Source organism: Lissotriton helveticus, chromosome 10 (assembly GCF_964261635.1).
Source record: "Lissotriton helveticus chromosome 10, aLisHel1.1, whole genome shotgun sequence".
Classification (NCBI taxonomy): Eukaryota; Metazoa; Chordata; class Amphibia; order Caudata; family Salamandridae; genus Lissotriton; species Lissotriton helveticus.
Genome location: NC_136071.1, coordinates 582205198 through 582220745, shown reverse-complemented (window position 1 = coordinate 582220745; position 15548 = coordinate 582205198).

The window sequence follows — 15548 nt, the reverse complement described above, 5'->3', positions numbered from 1 at the left end:
GTACACATTGATCCATGCAGTCACTTATGCAATCACAGGCTCTCATGTATAGTCATTTATATATGCCAACTCTCATATGCACTGTATTTTACATATGTACTTACTTGGACATATAGCACTGAGATATCCATTCACTCACCAACACACCTATGCACACAGTCAACCACCCATACAGTTGTTTTCACATGCACTCTTGAACCCATACACCAAGTGAATCAACTGCTCACACATGTATGCACAGAGTCAAACACCTCCTAGCCACCCACACACACATGCAGCCTCACCTACAAATACTTGGGCAACCAATCAATAACTCATATAGCCACTCATATAGCTATTGATCAACACATGCAGCACCTTACACAACAACAGACATAATGATGCACACATTCAGATACTTTAGTCACTAAGCCATACATTCAGTAAGACACATTTAATTACTCACTCATACAGTCAGTCACGCACCTACTAAATCCTTCATCCAGACACTTATACATCCACTCATTCTTCAATATGTAAAACAAATTTAAACTTTTCAGAAACACACAGACACTGGATGATGTCATCAGTGATGTCATTTGAGATGTTATCAGTGATGTCATTTAAGATGTCAACAGTGATGTCATCAGTGATGTCACTGACCATGTCATGAATGATGTAATATGTGACATCATCAGCAATGGATTGCGGGCGCGAAAGTTATAGTGAGTCCAACTAACTATAACGTGGGAATTTCAATGATTTTGTATGAGTTAAATGTTCAGCTAACTATAACTGGTGTAAAACCTATGGTTTTTTCAGTGAATATATATATATATTACACACCACTATTCGCCGATCCCCCAGCCACTTGGTGGCGGCGGGCTCGAGTGAGGGGGCGATCCTCTAAAATTCGTCACACCAACTTTTAAATGTCAAAAGAAGGAAACTCAAGCCGCTCATTCCATAAGCGTGATGATTTTAATTAAGCAAGCAAAATAGTCACAAACTCCCGACGCGTTTCGGTGCAGCCGCACCTTGGTCACGCGTGACTTCAGTTAGTACATTTGTGCTTTTTAAAGTGATTTGTATGTACAAGGATTACCATCGTACTTACAGGATACTCGAGATTTTTTTAAAGTCATTGATCCAGTTGTGTGGGGTGACGGTATGTGGCTGATGACACTGGATGTCAACAGCCTATATACGTGCATACCACACAATCTGGGACTAGCTGCAAATCAACATTTCCTCAAACAGCGAGATGTAAAATATTTGTTACACACGAGAATGCTTTTTGACATGATGCATAGATGCCTGACAAACAACTACTTTTTGTTCAACCACGTGGTCTATTGCCAGGCCCGGGGGGCCGCAATGGGAACCTGCTTCGCCCCCAGCTATGCAGGATTGTTCCTGGGCTGGTGGGAGGAGCAGGTGGCCACCAACATCGCTGCCTTTTCCCAAAATGTGGTCCTTTGGGCCAGGTATATAGACGACGTGTTCTGTCTCTGGAAAGGTACAAAGGAGGCCGCATTACAGTTCGTCGATGATTTGAATGTAAATAATTGCAATTTAAAATTTACCTGTTCTATTGACAAACAGTCGATAGAGTTTTTGGATGTGGTGGTATTTGTTGACAAGGATAAACTCGGAAGCAGGCTGTTTCGAAAACCTACTGCAGGTAACAGTTTGCTCCATGCATCAAGTTGCCACCCTAGAAACTTAATTTGCAGCGTACCTTTTGGCGAACTGTTGAGAGCCAAGCGCAATTGTGGTACTCCTACAGATTTTGCAAAGGAGATGTTATGTATGAAACAACGGTTCCAGGAGAGAGGTTATTCAACCAAGGTCATAGAACAGGCATGTGCAAAAATCAAGAATGTAGCCAGAAGTGATCTTTTGAGCCCAAAACCTTTGGTTGACCTCGGTAATGAGGATGGACCAATCAGGTACATCACCTCATATTCTGATCAATCTTGGCAGGTGAGAAGAAGCCTTAAAAAATACTGGCATGTTTTGAATCTGGACCCAGTACTCAAGAAAGTGGTCGGAAGTCAACCACAGATCACTTTCAGGAAATGTACTGCATTAAAGGATGCTTTATGCAGCAGTACCATAAGAGATAAGAAGGAAAAGACAGCTGTTAAAGGCTTCTTTACCTGCCAATCGTGTAAGGCTTGCAAAAACAGTGGAAACAGAAAAGAAATTGTTCTCTCTGAACTTCATCAAGCCTTTAAAATAGAGAAGCATTTGTCATGCAAATCTGATTTCTGTGTTTACGCACTGCGTTGCCCATGTCCCCTGGTATACATTGGGAGCACAATACATCAAGTGAAGAAAAGGGTGTTGGAACACACCAGGGCAATTACTAATGAGGATAAGAATTATCCAATTGCCAAACATTTTAAAGACTTTCATCACAAAGATGTTAAATTGCTCCAATTCTGTGCTTTAGACAGGATTCCTGAATCAGAGAGGGGTGGTAACAGACTTAAGCAATTACGTCAACTTGAATCACGTATGATTATCAAATATGAAACGGTCCAACCATGGGGTCTAAATAAGGATGAAGAATTATCTGTTCATTTGGGTTAAAAAGTGAAAGTACTCAATATTTAGAAAATATGTCTGCATATCTCAAAACACTGTAACAACCGAAGCTTTTTATCAGTTTTATCAATATTCAATAATTTTTAGTGATTATGGTTTTCTTTTATGTTTGTAGGAGACTACTCTATACACAGAGGAGATCAGGACATTATGGCTTGCCAAATGAACTCGAGTCCATACAAGTTTTCAACATTACAGTAGATGATATCTCTTGGTGTCATTGATTGGATTGCCCACAGGGGCGGTATATTGCATTATAATGTTTTTGTTTTAGGGGAATGACTCAATTAGTCTAAAAATTGGTTTATTCTGGCATTATGAATACATGCCCACTTGGGCTTGATTTTGTGAAAACATTGAAAAAGATATGACTGCAATGTAAATAAATGGAATGTGCAGATTATGCCCACTGGGGCAATACTTAAATTTAAATTTAAATTTAGCACGCAGAATTGTGTAAACAGTAACAATTCCAGAATCAGGCAGTGTATATGTATTGTTAATGTCAGTACAATATTTTACATGCTTTGTGTCATATTCAAAAAACTTTGGCATCGTGGAGTCTAAAAAGGAATGGTTTCAATGAAAACTGTTAGACTGTTGTAAATACTCTAAAATGGCCGCCTCCATAGGTCCACAAACCTGAGGTTATGAGAAAGTAGTCCTACTTTTATGTTTATACAATTTTCTTTGTCAAATCACTTTAAAAAGCACAAATGTATTAACTGAAGTCACCCGTGACCAAGGTGCGGCTGCACCGAAACGCGTCGGGCGTTTGTGACTATTTTGCTTGCTTAATTAAAATCATCACGCTTATGGAATGAGCGGCTCGAGTTTCCTTCTTTTGACATTTAAAAGTTGGTGTGACGAATATATATATATATATATATATATATATATTTATATATGTATTTTTTTATATATATATATACAAATGACCCAGATACTGAAGTCCTGTGGCCCGTAGGCAGTTGGCGAATCACACCGGGCAGATCTCCCAGTATCCCAGTAACATAAAACCACACAATATTACCTACTGGGGGTCGCCAGTAGATAGTTATAGTAAAAACCTAGTTTCCATAGGAAATCCGCAACATTCTATTTGTAATAACTTTGGCGCCGGTGGACGAATCTTTGCGAATTTCTCCAAGAAAATGGCATGCTCCGCTCCTTCCCTGAAAGTTTGGGGGTGATTCGTCAAGTGTGGGCTGAGAAAAAAGGGGGGTCCCAAAACGTGTTTTCCCCATGCAATTTTCCATAGGGACCTTTAGCCAGGGCTACAGCCCGAACGGCTGAACGAAATGACACCAAATTTGGCACAGAAGTAGATTTCGTTTTGCAGATTGTGCTTTTTGTTAAATGGTGTAAATCCGTTCAGTAGTTCCTGAGAAAATCAAAAGGAAAATCATAGTGATATCTAGAGACTGAGTATAGTACGCGTACCTTCCCGAGCACGAGCTGCATGCTGATTGGCTGTCAACTGTCTGTCAACACTCGAAACCAGGAAGTGTTGGCAGCCATCTTGTGCCTCGGTAGAACTGAGTCACAAGAAAACAGGGAAACAAAGGTAAAAACAAAGAAAAGGGGGCTGGGTAGAAACACCCTGACCTCCTAGGCCTGCTCAGGGGGTCCCACAAGGACCCCCAAGGCCCCCCCAATTTTTTTTCTTTTGAAAAAATCTCAGGGGACGAGTACACTGCCGATCCCCAATAAAACCCATTAAGGCACCTCTCTGCAAACGTTCCCCCTTGGCGCGTTTGCAGAGGGGGAACTAATTGCCCTTGAATACTGGGCGCCCCTTTTTACACCTCTCTGCAACCCAGCCCCCTGGCACACACTGGAGGTTCCTGGTGGGCTAGTTGGCCCCCAGGGACCACCAATATGCAAGGGGAATTAGTTCCCCCTCTGCAAACACGCCAGGGGGCGCGTTTGCAGAGTGGTGCAATCCATTACCTTAAGCCCTGCCCCCTCCCTGCACCACTCTGCAAATGCGCCCCCTGGCGCGTTTGCAGAGGGGGAAGTAATTTCCCTTGAATACTGGAGGTCCCTGGGGGCCAACTAGCTCACCAGGTACCTTCAGTAAGTTCCACAGAGCTGCTTTGCAGAGTGTTGTGAAAAGGGGCGTGGCCTCATTACACCTCTCTGCAATGCAGCTCCCTGGTGCATACTGGAGGTTCCTGGTGGGCTAGTTGGCCCCCAGGGACCCCCAATATGCAAGGGGAATTAGTTCCCCCTCTGTAAACACACCAGGGGGCTGTGTTGCAGAGAGGTGTGAAAAGGGGCGGGCCTCATTACACCTCTGTGCAACGCAGCCCCCTGGCGCATACTGGAGGTTCCTGGTGGGCTCGTTGGCCCCCAGGGACTCCCAGTATGCAAGGGGAATTAGTTCCCCCTCTGCAAACGTGCCAGGGGGCTGCATTGCAGAGAGGTGTAACGAGGCCACGCCCCTTTTTACACCTCTGTGCAATGCAGCCTCCTGGCGCATACTGGAGGTTCCTGGTGGGCTAGTTGGCCTCCAGGGACTCAAAGTATGCAAGGAGACTTAATCCTCAAACTTAGAACCCGCTACGGGGCGCGTTTGCACAGTGGTGAAGGTAGGGGGCGGGGCTTGAGGTGATATGTGTATAAACATGCCCTGTGGCGCGTTTTAATTTGGGGAATTAATTCCTCTTCAATCCGGAGGTACCCTAGAGGCCAACTAGTCCAAGAGGTACCTCCATTAAGCGCCACGGTGCTGCGTTGCATCGTGTGGTTAAAAGGGGGCATGCACTTGGGATACGCGCAGGTGTACCCTGCCATCCCAAAAAAAAGCATAAAGGCACCACTCTGCAAATGCCCCCCCTGGAGCATTTGCAGAGGGGGAAATAATTCCCCTTGAATAGTGGTGGTCCTTGGGAGCCAAGTAGTCCACCAGGAACCTCCAGTATGTGCTAGGGGGCTGCCTTGCAGAGAGGTGTAAAGAGGCCACGCCCCTTTTTACACCTCTCTGCAACGCAGCACCCTAGCGCATACTGAAGGTTCCTGGTTGGTAGTTGGCCCCCAGGGACCCCCAATATGCAAGGAGAATTAGTTCCCCCTCTGTAAACGTGCCAGGGGGCTGCATTGCAGAGAGGTGTAAAAAGGGGCGGGGCCTCATTACACCTCTGTGCAACTCATCCCCCTGGCGCATACTGGAGATTCCTGGTGGGCTAGTTGGCCCCCAGGGACTGCCAGTATTCTAGGGGAATTAGTTCTCGCTCTGCAAACACGCCAGGGGACTCCGTTGCAGAGAGGTGTAATGAGGCCACACCCTTTTTTACACCTCTCTGCAATGCAGCCCCCTGGCACATACTGGAGGTTCCTGGTGGGCAAGTTGGCCTCCAGGGACCCAAAGTATGCAAGGAGACTTAATCCTCCAACTTAGAACGCACTACGTGGTGCGTTTGCACAGTGGTGAAGGTAGGGGGCGGGGCTTGAGGTGATATGTGTGTAAACATGCCCTGTGGTGCGTTTTAAGTTGGGGAATTAATTCCTCTTCAATCCGGAGGTACCCTAGAGGCCAACTAGTCCAAGAGGTACCTCCATTAAGCGCCACGGTGCTGCGTTGCATCGTGTGGTTAAAAGGGGGCATGCACTTGGGATACGCGCAGGTGTACCCTGCCATCCCAAAAAAAAGCATTAAGGCACCACTCTGCAAATGCACCCCCTGGAGCATTTGCAGAGGGGGAAATAATTCCCCTTGAATAGTGGTGTCCTTGGGAGCCAAGTAGTCCACCAGGAACCTCCAGTATGTGCTAGGGGGCTGCCTTGCAGAGAGGTGTAAAGAGGCCACGCCCCTTTTTACACCTCTCTGCAACGCAGCACCCTAGCGCATACTGAAGGTTCCTGGTTGGTAGTTGGCCCCCAGGGACCCCCAATATGCAAGGATAATTAGTTCCCCCTCTGTAAACGTGCCAGGGGGCTGCATTGCAGAGAGGTGTAAAAAGGGGCGGGCCTCATTACACCTCTGTGCAGCTCATCCCCCTGGCGCATACTGGAGATTCCTGGTGGGCTAGTTGGCCCCCAGGGACTGCCAGTATGCTAGGGGAATTAGTTCTCGCTCTGCAAACACGCCAGGGGACTCCGTTGCAGAGAGGTGTAATGAGGCCACACCCTTTTTTACACCTCTCTGCAATGCAGCGCCCTGGCACATACTGGAGGTTCCTGGTGGGCAAGTTGGCCTCCAGGGACCCAAAGTATGCAAGGAGACTTAATCCTCCAACTTAGAACGCACTACGTGGTGCGTTTGCACAGTGGTGAAGGTAGGGGGCGGGGCTTGAGGTGATATGTGTGCAAACATGCCCTGTGGTGCGTTTTAAGTTGGGGAATTAATTCCTCTTCAATCCAGAGGTACCCTAGGGGCCAACTAGTCCAACAGGTACCTCCATTAAGCGCCACGGTGCTGCGTTGCATTGTGTTGTTAAAAGGGGCGTGCACTCTGAACACCTCTCTGCAACACAGCTCCCTTGCGCATACTGGAGGTACCTGGTGGGCTAGTTGGCTCACAGGGGACCTCAGGATTGAAGAGGAATTAATTCCCCAATCTAAAACGCGCCACAGGGCGTGTTTGCACACATGTCACCTCAGGCTCCACCCCCTTCCTTCACTATTGAGCACAATATTCCTCTAAAATCAGCGGATCCACGAATTCCGATGTACTCACCTGGTATTACAAGAGACGTCAGTGCTGCAACTTTGAGGCCAGTACGGACCCTGAAAAGTAAATCTAAGTATACTTACCAGTAACTTGTATTTCCTTCCATAGGAATCTATTGTGTGGTTTTCACCAGAAAAGTTTCTAAGTGTCTATTTTTGAAACGTACAAATATTCCTCTAAAATCAGCCGAACTACGAATTCCGATTTACTCACCTGTTATCAGGAGAGACCTCAGTGCTGCATCTTTCAGCCCACTACTGATCATGAAAAATAATTCTAATCGTAGTTACAGTAACTTGAATTTCCTTTCTAGGCTAACATTGACTGGTTTCACTTGGAAATTCTTCTAAGTGTGGAGTTTTGAAACTTTAAAAAAATCATCAAAAATCAGCGGAACTACGAATTCCGATTTACTCACCTGTTATCAGGAGAGGCATCAGTGCTGCATCTTTCAGCCCACTAATGATCCTGAAAAGTAATTTTAATCATAGTTACAGTAACTTGAATTTCCTTATATAGTCTAACATTGACTGATTTCACTTGGACATTTTTCAAAGTGTGCAGTTTTGGAACTTTAAAAAATTCCTCAAAAATCAGTCGAACTACCAATTCTGATTTACTCACCTGTTATCAGGAGAGACCTCAGTGCTGCATCTTTCAGACCACTACTGATCCTGAAAAGTAATTCTAACCATACTTACAGTAACTTGAATTTCCTTCCATAGGCGAACATTGACTGGTTTCACTTGGAAATTCTTCTAAGTGTGGAGTTTTGGAACCTAAAAAAATTCCTCAAAAATCAGTCGAACTCCGAATTCCAGTTTACTCACCTGTTATCAGGAGATACCTCAGTGCTGCATCTTTCAGCTCACTACTATTCCTGAAAAGTAAATTTAACTTTACTTACCAGTAACTTGAATTTCCTTGCATAGGATATCATTGCCTGCTCTATAAAATATATATAAATTAAAAAAAAATGAATAAAAAAATTATATCACAATTTCAATATATTTAAAAACATTTTTTTTCTATTTATATTAAAAATATGTAATGTAATTTAAAAAATAAAATATCTAAAAATAAACACTTTAAAACAATGTCGTAAATTAGTATAAAAAATATAACAATTAATACATTTAAAAATTATCATTTACAAAACCTTTGAAATTCACTGAAAAAACCATAGGTTTCAGCCTCGTTATAGTTAAAATTAGCATTTAAAAAACCTTACAAATTTAGTGGAAAACCAAAGGTTTCACACACTTTATAGTTAGGAATTAGCATTTAAAAAACCTTAGAAATTCACTGAAAAACCTTAGGTTTCACACACGTTATAGTTAAAAATTAGCATTTAAAAAAACCTTAGGAATTGACTGAAAAAACCACAGGTTTCACACATGTTATAGTTAGCTGGACATTTCACTCATACAAAACCATTGAAATTCCCCTGTTATAGTTAGTTTAGTTAACTATAACTCAAGCGCCCGCAATGCACTGCTGATGACGTCAGATACTACATCACTCATGACATGGTCAGTGACATCACTCATGACATCACTGATGACATCTCAAATGGCATCAACCAATAGTTTTTTTCAGTGAATTTCTAAGGTTTTTTAAATGCAAATTTTTAACTATAACATGTGTGAAACCTATGGTTTTTTCAGTGACTATATATATATATATATATATATATATATATATATATTTGTATATTACCTACTGGCGGTCGCCAGTAGGTATATAGTTAGGATTTTTTCTCTATGGGATTTTTGAAAATTCTATGTCTAATAACTTTGGCGTTTGTGGACGGAATTGGCTGACATTTTCAGGAAAATGGCACATTTTGTTTCTGAGCAGTCCTTGAAAATTTGGGGGGGGTTCGTCAAGGGGGGGCCGAGAAAAAAGGGGGGTCCCAAAACGTGTTTTTAACATTGAGTTTTCCATAGGGCGGTTGGCCTCACTTTTAGCCCGAACGGCTGAATGGATTTGCACGAAACTTGGCAAAATTGTAGGGACTGGTAGCCCGATGTGCCTTTTGTAGGTCTCAATATATGTACTTCAGTGGATTTTGAGAAATTAACGTTCAAAAAAAGATATATATCTGTAACAGCGGACCGGGCAGCGCTCCAGTACGCGTACTTTTCGCGCAACGGAGCTTTGTGAAGCGAAGCTGATTGGTTCTCCGGCGTCTGTAAACATTCCAAACAGTCCGTAGCGGCCGCCATCTTGTCTCTCGGTAGGATCGAGAGACAAGAGGAGGCCAAAGCGAAGGGGCAAATGACCATAAGGGGGCATAGTAGATCCTCGCTGACCCCCTAGGTTTGATGTGGAGGTTTTAAAAGGGCCCCGCGGGGCAAAAAAAAAAAATAATAATAATAATCGAACGGCTGAATGGATTTGCACGAAACTTGGTAAAATATTAGGGACTGGTAGCCCGATGTGCCTTTGCTAGGTCTCAATATATGTGCTCCAGTGGATTTTGAGAAATTAACGTTCAAAAAAAGATATATATCTGTAACAGCGCTCCGCTTCGCGTAACGGAGGTTTGCGAAGCTGATTGGTTCTCCGGCATCTGTAAACATTCCAAACAGTCCGTAGCGGCCGCCATCTTGTCTCTCGGTAGGATCGAGAGACAAGAGGAGGCCAAAGCGAAGGGGCAAATGACCATAAGGTGGCATAGTAGATCCTCCTTGACCTCTTAGGTTTGATGTGGAGGTTTTAAAAGGGCCCCGCGAGGCAAAAAAAATAAAATAATAATAATCGAACGGCTGAATGGATTTGCACGAAACTTGGTAAAATTGTAGGGACTGGTAGTCCGATGTGCCTTTGCTAGGTCTCAATATATGTGCTCCAGTGGATTTTGAGAAATTAACGTTCAAAAAAAGATATATATCTTAACAGCGCTCCGCTTCGCGGAGATAAAATTATATCTGTATTACCTAGCTGTTGCTAACACCAGTTAGCGACGGCTAGTAGGAGATAGCGACCATCTTGGGCCCCACTTTGCATGTGAGTGATATTTATCACTAATGACATGCAAAGTGGGCATGCCAAGATGTTAGCGACTGGAAACAGTCGCTAACATCGCTATCTCCTATTATCAACTTTTGGAAATATTCGCGATAAGCGCGAATATCTCCAAAAGCTAGCACCTGCCCTGAGCAGTTCTAAGGCATGTTATCCAATGGGAGGTGGATAACATGGCTAAGAGCATTAGCTCGGTAATGCATGAATATCGCTGAGTTTTCAGCGATATTAATGCATTGCGGTCGTTTTTTATCGTATTTGCGATAAACCTTGATAATAGCAAGGTTTATCTGCGATAATTTCTGACGATGCTTAGCGGTAAAAAAATCGTTGCTAAGCATCGTTAGGGATAAATATCGCTTAACTTTGGTAATATGCCCCAACGTCTGTTAACGTTCGATTCGAAGGAAATCAGGAAGTGTTGAAAAACATTGTCTGCGCCATCTTGCCTTTTTTCAAATGCCACACTTTTGTCGTGCACGGCAGTCATTTTAGATGCCTTGACCAGACCCACTCTGTGCACGCTGTCGATCCTTAGCATGACTCCCCACCCTCGCAAGCATCTCCCCCAGGCAGTGGTCACCCCCGCTCTCTGTCTGATGCATGGGTAATAAACCACCCCCCATCTGCGCTGCTCTTCCCTGAGAATCACACCCTGTGCCCGCCCGACACCTCCCTTTCGCCCTATTCACTACCGCACCCTCTGACACTCCTTTTCCTCTGTGTCCGATTGTCCAGGCCGGTCCTAGGGTATCAGCTAGCCCTGCAGATGTAGTTTATGGCCCCAGCTGTAAAGAATCACCCCTCTTCAAAGGAGTTATAGTAGATCAAGGCCCACACTCGATGAGATCCGTCACAGCAGACGCGTTCCTATTATCTGAAAACCATCCTGTATTGTGATTGGGGAGGGGACCGAGCCTGAAGCGGAAGATTCCAGGGATGACTCTTTGTACATCAAAGTTTTTACAATTATGTGTCACATTAAAAATATATAGCACTCCAACAAAGTAGTAAGATTATAAAACTTTAATAACTTATAAATATATACAAGAAAACAAAAACAGTAATAACATATAAACATTTTTAGGGAAAAACAACGAAGTAGCGGTCGGCTGTGCGAATAGTCCCAACGCAGCACAACGTCCAGATTTCTGGCGTGGGGCGTCGCGGGGGGTGGGTCATCAGTAGCAAACTGTTGTGCGAATAGTTCCAAGGCAGCAGAACGATGGCACCAAGGTGATGTCCAGTAAGTTGCCGCATTGGTTTTGGTATCCTACAATGCTGCTCCGAATAACGGCGTGGGGCGCCCCGGGGGAGGCGGCGTGAACGGGCCTCTCCAGGTGGAGTGTCATCTGTTGTAGTGGGGCTCCCCTTTACCGTTTCAGTTGCCATTCCGTCCGTTTTTGGTCCACTGTGTCAAAAGCCGCAATTCAGCTGAGTTGCGCCCACTCTTGCGGTGCAGCGATAGGCGGCTGTCACAGGACTCTCAAAATGGCGGCAGGCTCTTTCCTTTTTGGGCCTGGTCCACTGAAATGGCCCTGGGACACCTTGGAAATCGGACGCTTGTCTGCTAGGTCTTGGACCCCATTCTCGAAAGCGTCCCCTCCGCCTTGAGGATTTATCAAAAGTTTTGGGGGCCCCCGACTCCTGTAGGCTTCTGGTGGGGAGCGGTTGCCATGATTGCTCGCGGAATGACAATGACGGAGCTACGAGATGGTGGTGCTCTCATGCTGAAGCCAGCTTCAGTCTGAAACATCCAGAAACAAGGTGGGGCTTTCATCGTTTGGAAAAAAAAAAAGTGTTCATCCAATGAAAAGTGTTGTTTTTAGGTCATATGATCAAGCCTTCCATCATTAGGACACCAAAAGTAAAATGAACCAATGAAAAGTTTTATAAACAAGTCACATGACCTGTTATGCGGCATAGGGTATAAAATGCGGAGAAAATACGTTGGCACGTGAGGCGGCGTCAGTAGCGGACCGATGTGCGAATAGGCCGAAGGCAATACAACGCGCCAAGATCCGGATGGCACCGAGGTGGTGTCCAGCAAGTTGCAGCACTGGTGTGGCCATCCTACAATGCTGAAAGTCGGCGTGGGGCGCCCCGTTGGCCTGTGAGTTTGCGTCAGTAGCGGACCGATGTGCGAATAGGCCGAAGGCAGCACAACGCGCCAAGATCCGGATGGCACCGAGGTGGTGTCCAGCAAGTTGTCGCACTGGTGTGGCCATCCTACAATGTTGAAAGTCGGCGTGGGGCGCCCCGTTGGCCTGTGAGATGGCGGCAGTAGCGGACCGATGTGCGAATGGGGCCAAAGGCAGCGCAACAATATTTTCGGAATAGAAGACACCACAAGGCGCTGAGATGCCAAGATCCGGATGGCACCGAGGTGGTGTCTAGCAAGTTGTGGCACTGGTGTGGCCATCCTACAATGGTAAAAGTCGGCGTGGGGCGCCCTGTTGGCCTCTGAGATGGTGTCAGTAGCGGACTGATGTGCGAATGGGGCCAAAGGCAGCGCAACAATATTTTCTGACTGACACCACAAGGCGCTGAGATGCCAAGATCCGGATGGCACCGAGGTGATGTCTAAGTTGCGGACCGATGTGCGAATGGGGTCAAAGGCAGCGCAACAATATTTTCTGTATGGAAGATACCACTAGGCGTTGAGATGCCAAGATCCGGATGGCACCGAGGTGATGTCTAGCAAGTTTCTGTACTGGTGTGGTCATCCTACAATGCTGAAAGTCGGCGTGGGGCGCCCCATTAGCCTGTGAGATGGCGTCAGTAGCGGACCGATGTGCGAATAGGCCGAAGGCAGCACAACGCGCCAAGATCCGGATGTCACCGTGGTGGTTTCATAGTTGAGAGGCACTTCATCTGCAGTGGGGCGCCGCGATCCGGATGGCACCGAGGTGATGTCTAGCAAGTTGCTGTACTGGTGTGGTCATCCTACAATGCTGAAAGTCGGGGTGGGGCGCCCCATTAGCCTGTGAGATGGCGTCAGTAGCGGACCGATGTGCGAATGGGGCCAAAGGCAGCGCAACAATATTTTCTGAAGAGAAGACACCAAAAGGCGCTGAGATTCCAAGATCCGGATGGCACCGAGGTGGTGTCTAGCAAGCTATGCAGTTGAGTTGTGTGCGCACTTGCGGCGAATAGGTCGAAGGCAGCATAACAATGTTTTCTGAATAGAAGACACCACAAGGCGTTGAGATTCGGTTACCACCGAGGTGATGTCTAGCAAGTTGCCGCACTGGTGTGGCCATCCTACAATACTGCTCCGAATAACGGCGTGGGGTGCCCGAAGGGGGGGGGGGGGGGGGAGGCGGCGTGAACGGGCCTTCCTAGGTGGAGGCTCGTCTGCTGTAGTGGGGCGCCCCTTTACCGTTTCAGTTGCCATTCAGCTGAGTTTCGGCTGCTCTTGATGCTACAGCGACAGGCGGCTGCAACAGGACTCTCAAAATGGCGGCCTGTTCTTTGGATTTGGGCCTGGTCCACTAAAATGGCCCTGGGACACCTTAGAACTCGGACGCTCGATTTTTTTTTTCCTTTCCTGTACATGCAAAAAAAGGTAAATGCCCGGTACGTTACACGCTTCATCTGCCACGATGAACTCTCCAGAGGAACCGAAAAAATATATAGTTATGGTAACTATACCATGCATCGTCATATGGAGAGGTGGCACCAATTATTTATAGTGCTGCATAAAAGAGAGATTTGGAGGAGAACCCCTGACCTGCTAGTACATTTATCAAAGAAGTGGCATTGACAGCATCAGAGGCAAGGGAAACGGTCCCAAATATTTAGAAGAACTTTGGAAAGATTAAAATGACATGTTTAGATTGTGGCAAATTAATTTCATGTGGACAGATGAGTGTTACTCTAATAAATACAGCATATGAACATCATCATAGTCGATGGTTGGTAGAGACATTTTGACTATATCCTGGACCTGCCCGTCCTCGCCCAAAATGGCGCCGGAATAAATGGGACTCGTAACTCCTTGTTGTGTACTGGTTGCAGAACCTTGAAATCACGAGATACGTATGCAGTTTTGAAGCACATGGCGGGCGGGGACGAGAATTGATTGAATATTTCGACATCCCTATTGATATTAAGTTCTGATGTGTTATTGATTACTGTACTATTGAAAGTTCGAATTAACGTCACCCATGGTACTTGCCCGCAAATGTATATCTAGATAATTTTATTGTAACTGGCCCTGTCGTATTTTAATTATAAAATGTACGTCCACCGATTCCGTAACTGTTAGACACCTTAGTTCTTGCAACCTAATGACCCGCCCGTTACGTTCCTCTACAGTGTAAATGTCTACTCATCATATACGATTACAGTTTGCTCCGTGGCCGGCCCACGTGGTTATAGGCTCGTATTTGTATAATGAAATTTTCACAATAAAGGTTTTTAAAAGAAAACATGGTAGTAGTATATACATTGGTAAAGTTTTTAATAATAGTCACTGTTTTAGAATCAGTAAAAGGCAAGTGAAATAAAGCAGACCAATTACATGAAGGGTAAAAGGTATAATTCGAAGGAACGCAGTAAAGATAAATGGTCAAGGGCTGTTGTGTTTTCTACTCCTGCAACATAAAGTGATCGATAAGAATCTCATATTCAGGCGTATCCGCGACTAAGACAGCAGGTCGACCCTCTTTTGCTCAACGGCTCCGTCATGGGACGAAGAAACGCTCTTTTTCTCGAAAAAAGAATATATTTTACTTGCAGGACAGTTATAAATTTTCCGGGAAAGTACATTAGCCTGGAACATTATAACATATATTTAAGAAAAAATAATGTTCGGAAGTAATAAAAAGCGTAATTTTTAGGTCATATGACCAAGCCTTTCATCATTAGAATAAGAAAAGTAAAATGAACCAATGAAAAGTTTTATTAACAAGTCACATGACTTGTTATGCTTACGTTACGCGCTGCGCGCCCCGGATGACTTCCGGATGCGCTAACGCGGCGCGTCATATGACGCATTACGCGACAACGCAGGTCCAGAATATAGTCAAAATGTCTCCACCAACCAGCGGTTGGAACACAACCCCTTTCAGCAGGCTAAATAGTTCTGTTAAATGACAACAGAAGGGACAGGCAACAAGAACCATCAGTCAAAGAGGTGAGGGCTAGTTCTTCTCTACCGGGTTACATTGGGGCGCTACCGGAACTGATCGAATTGGTAGTCTACAGTGTTTCTGGATATTCAGACTGAAGCTGGGGTTAGCATGAG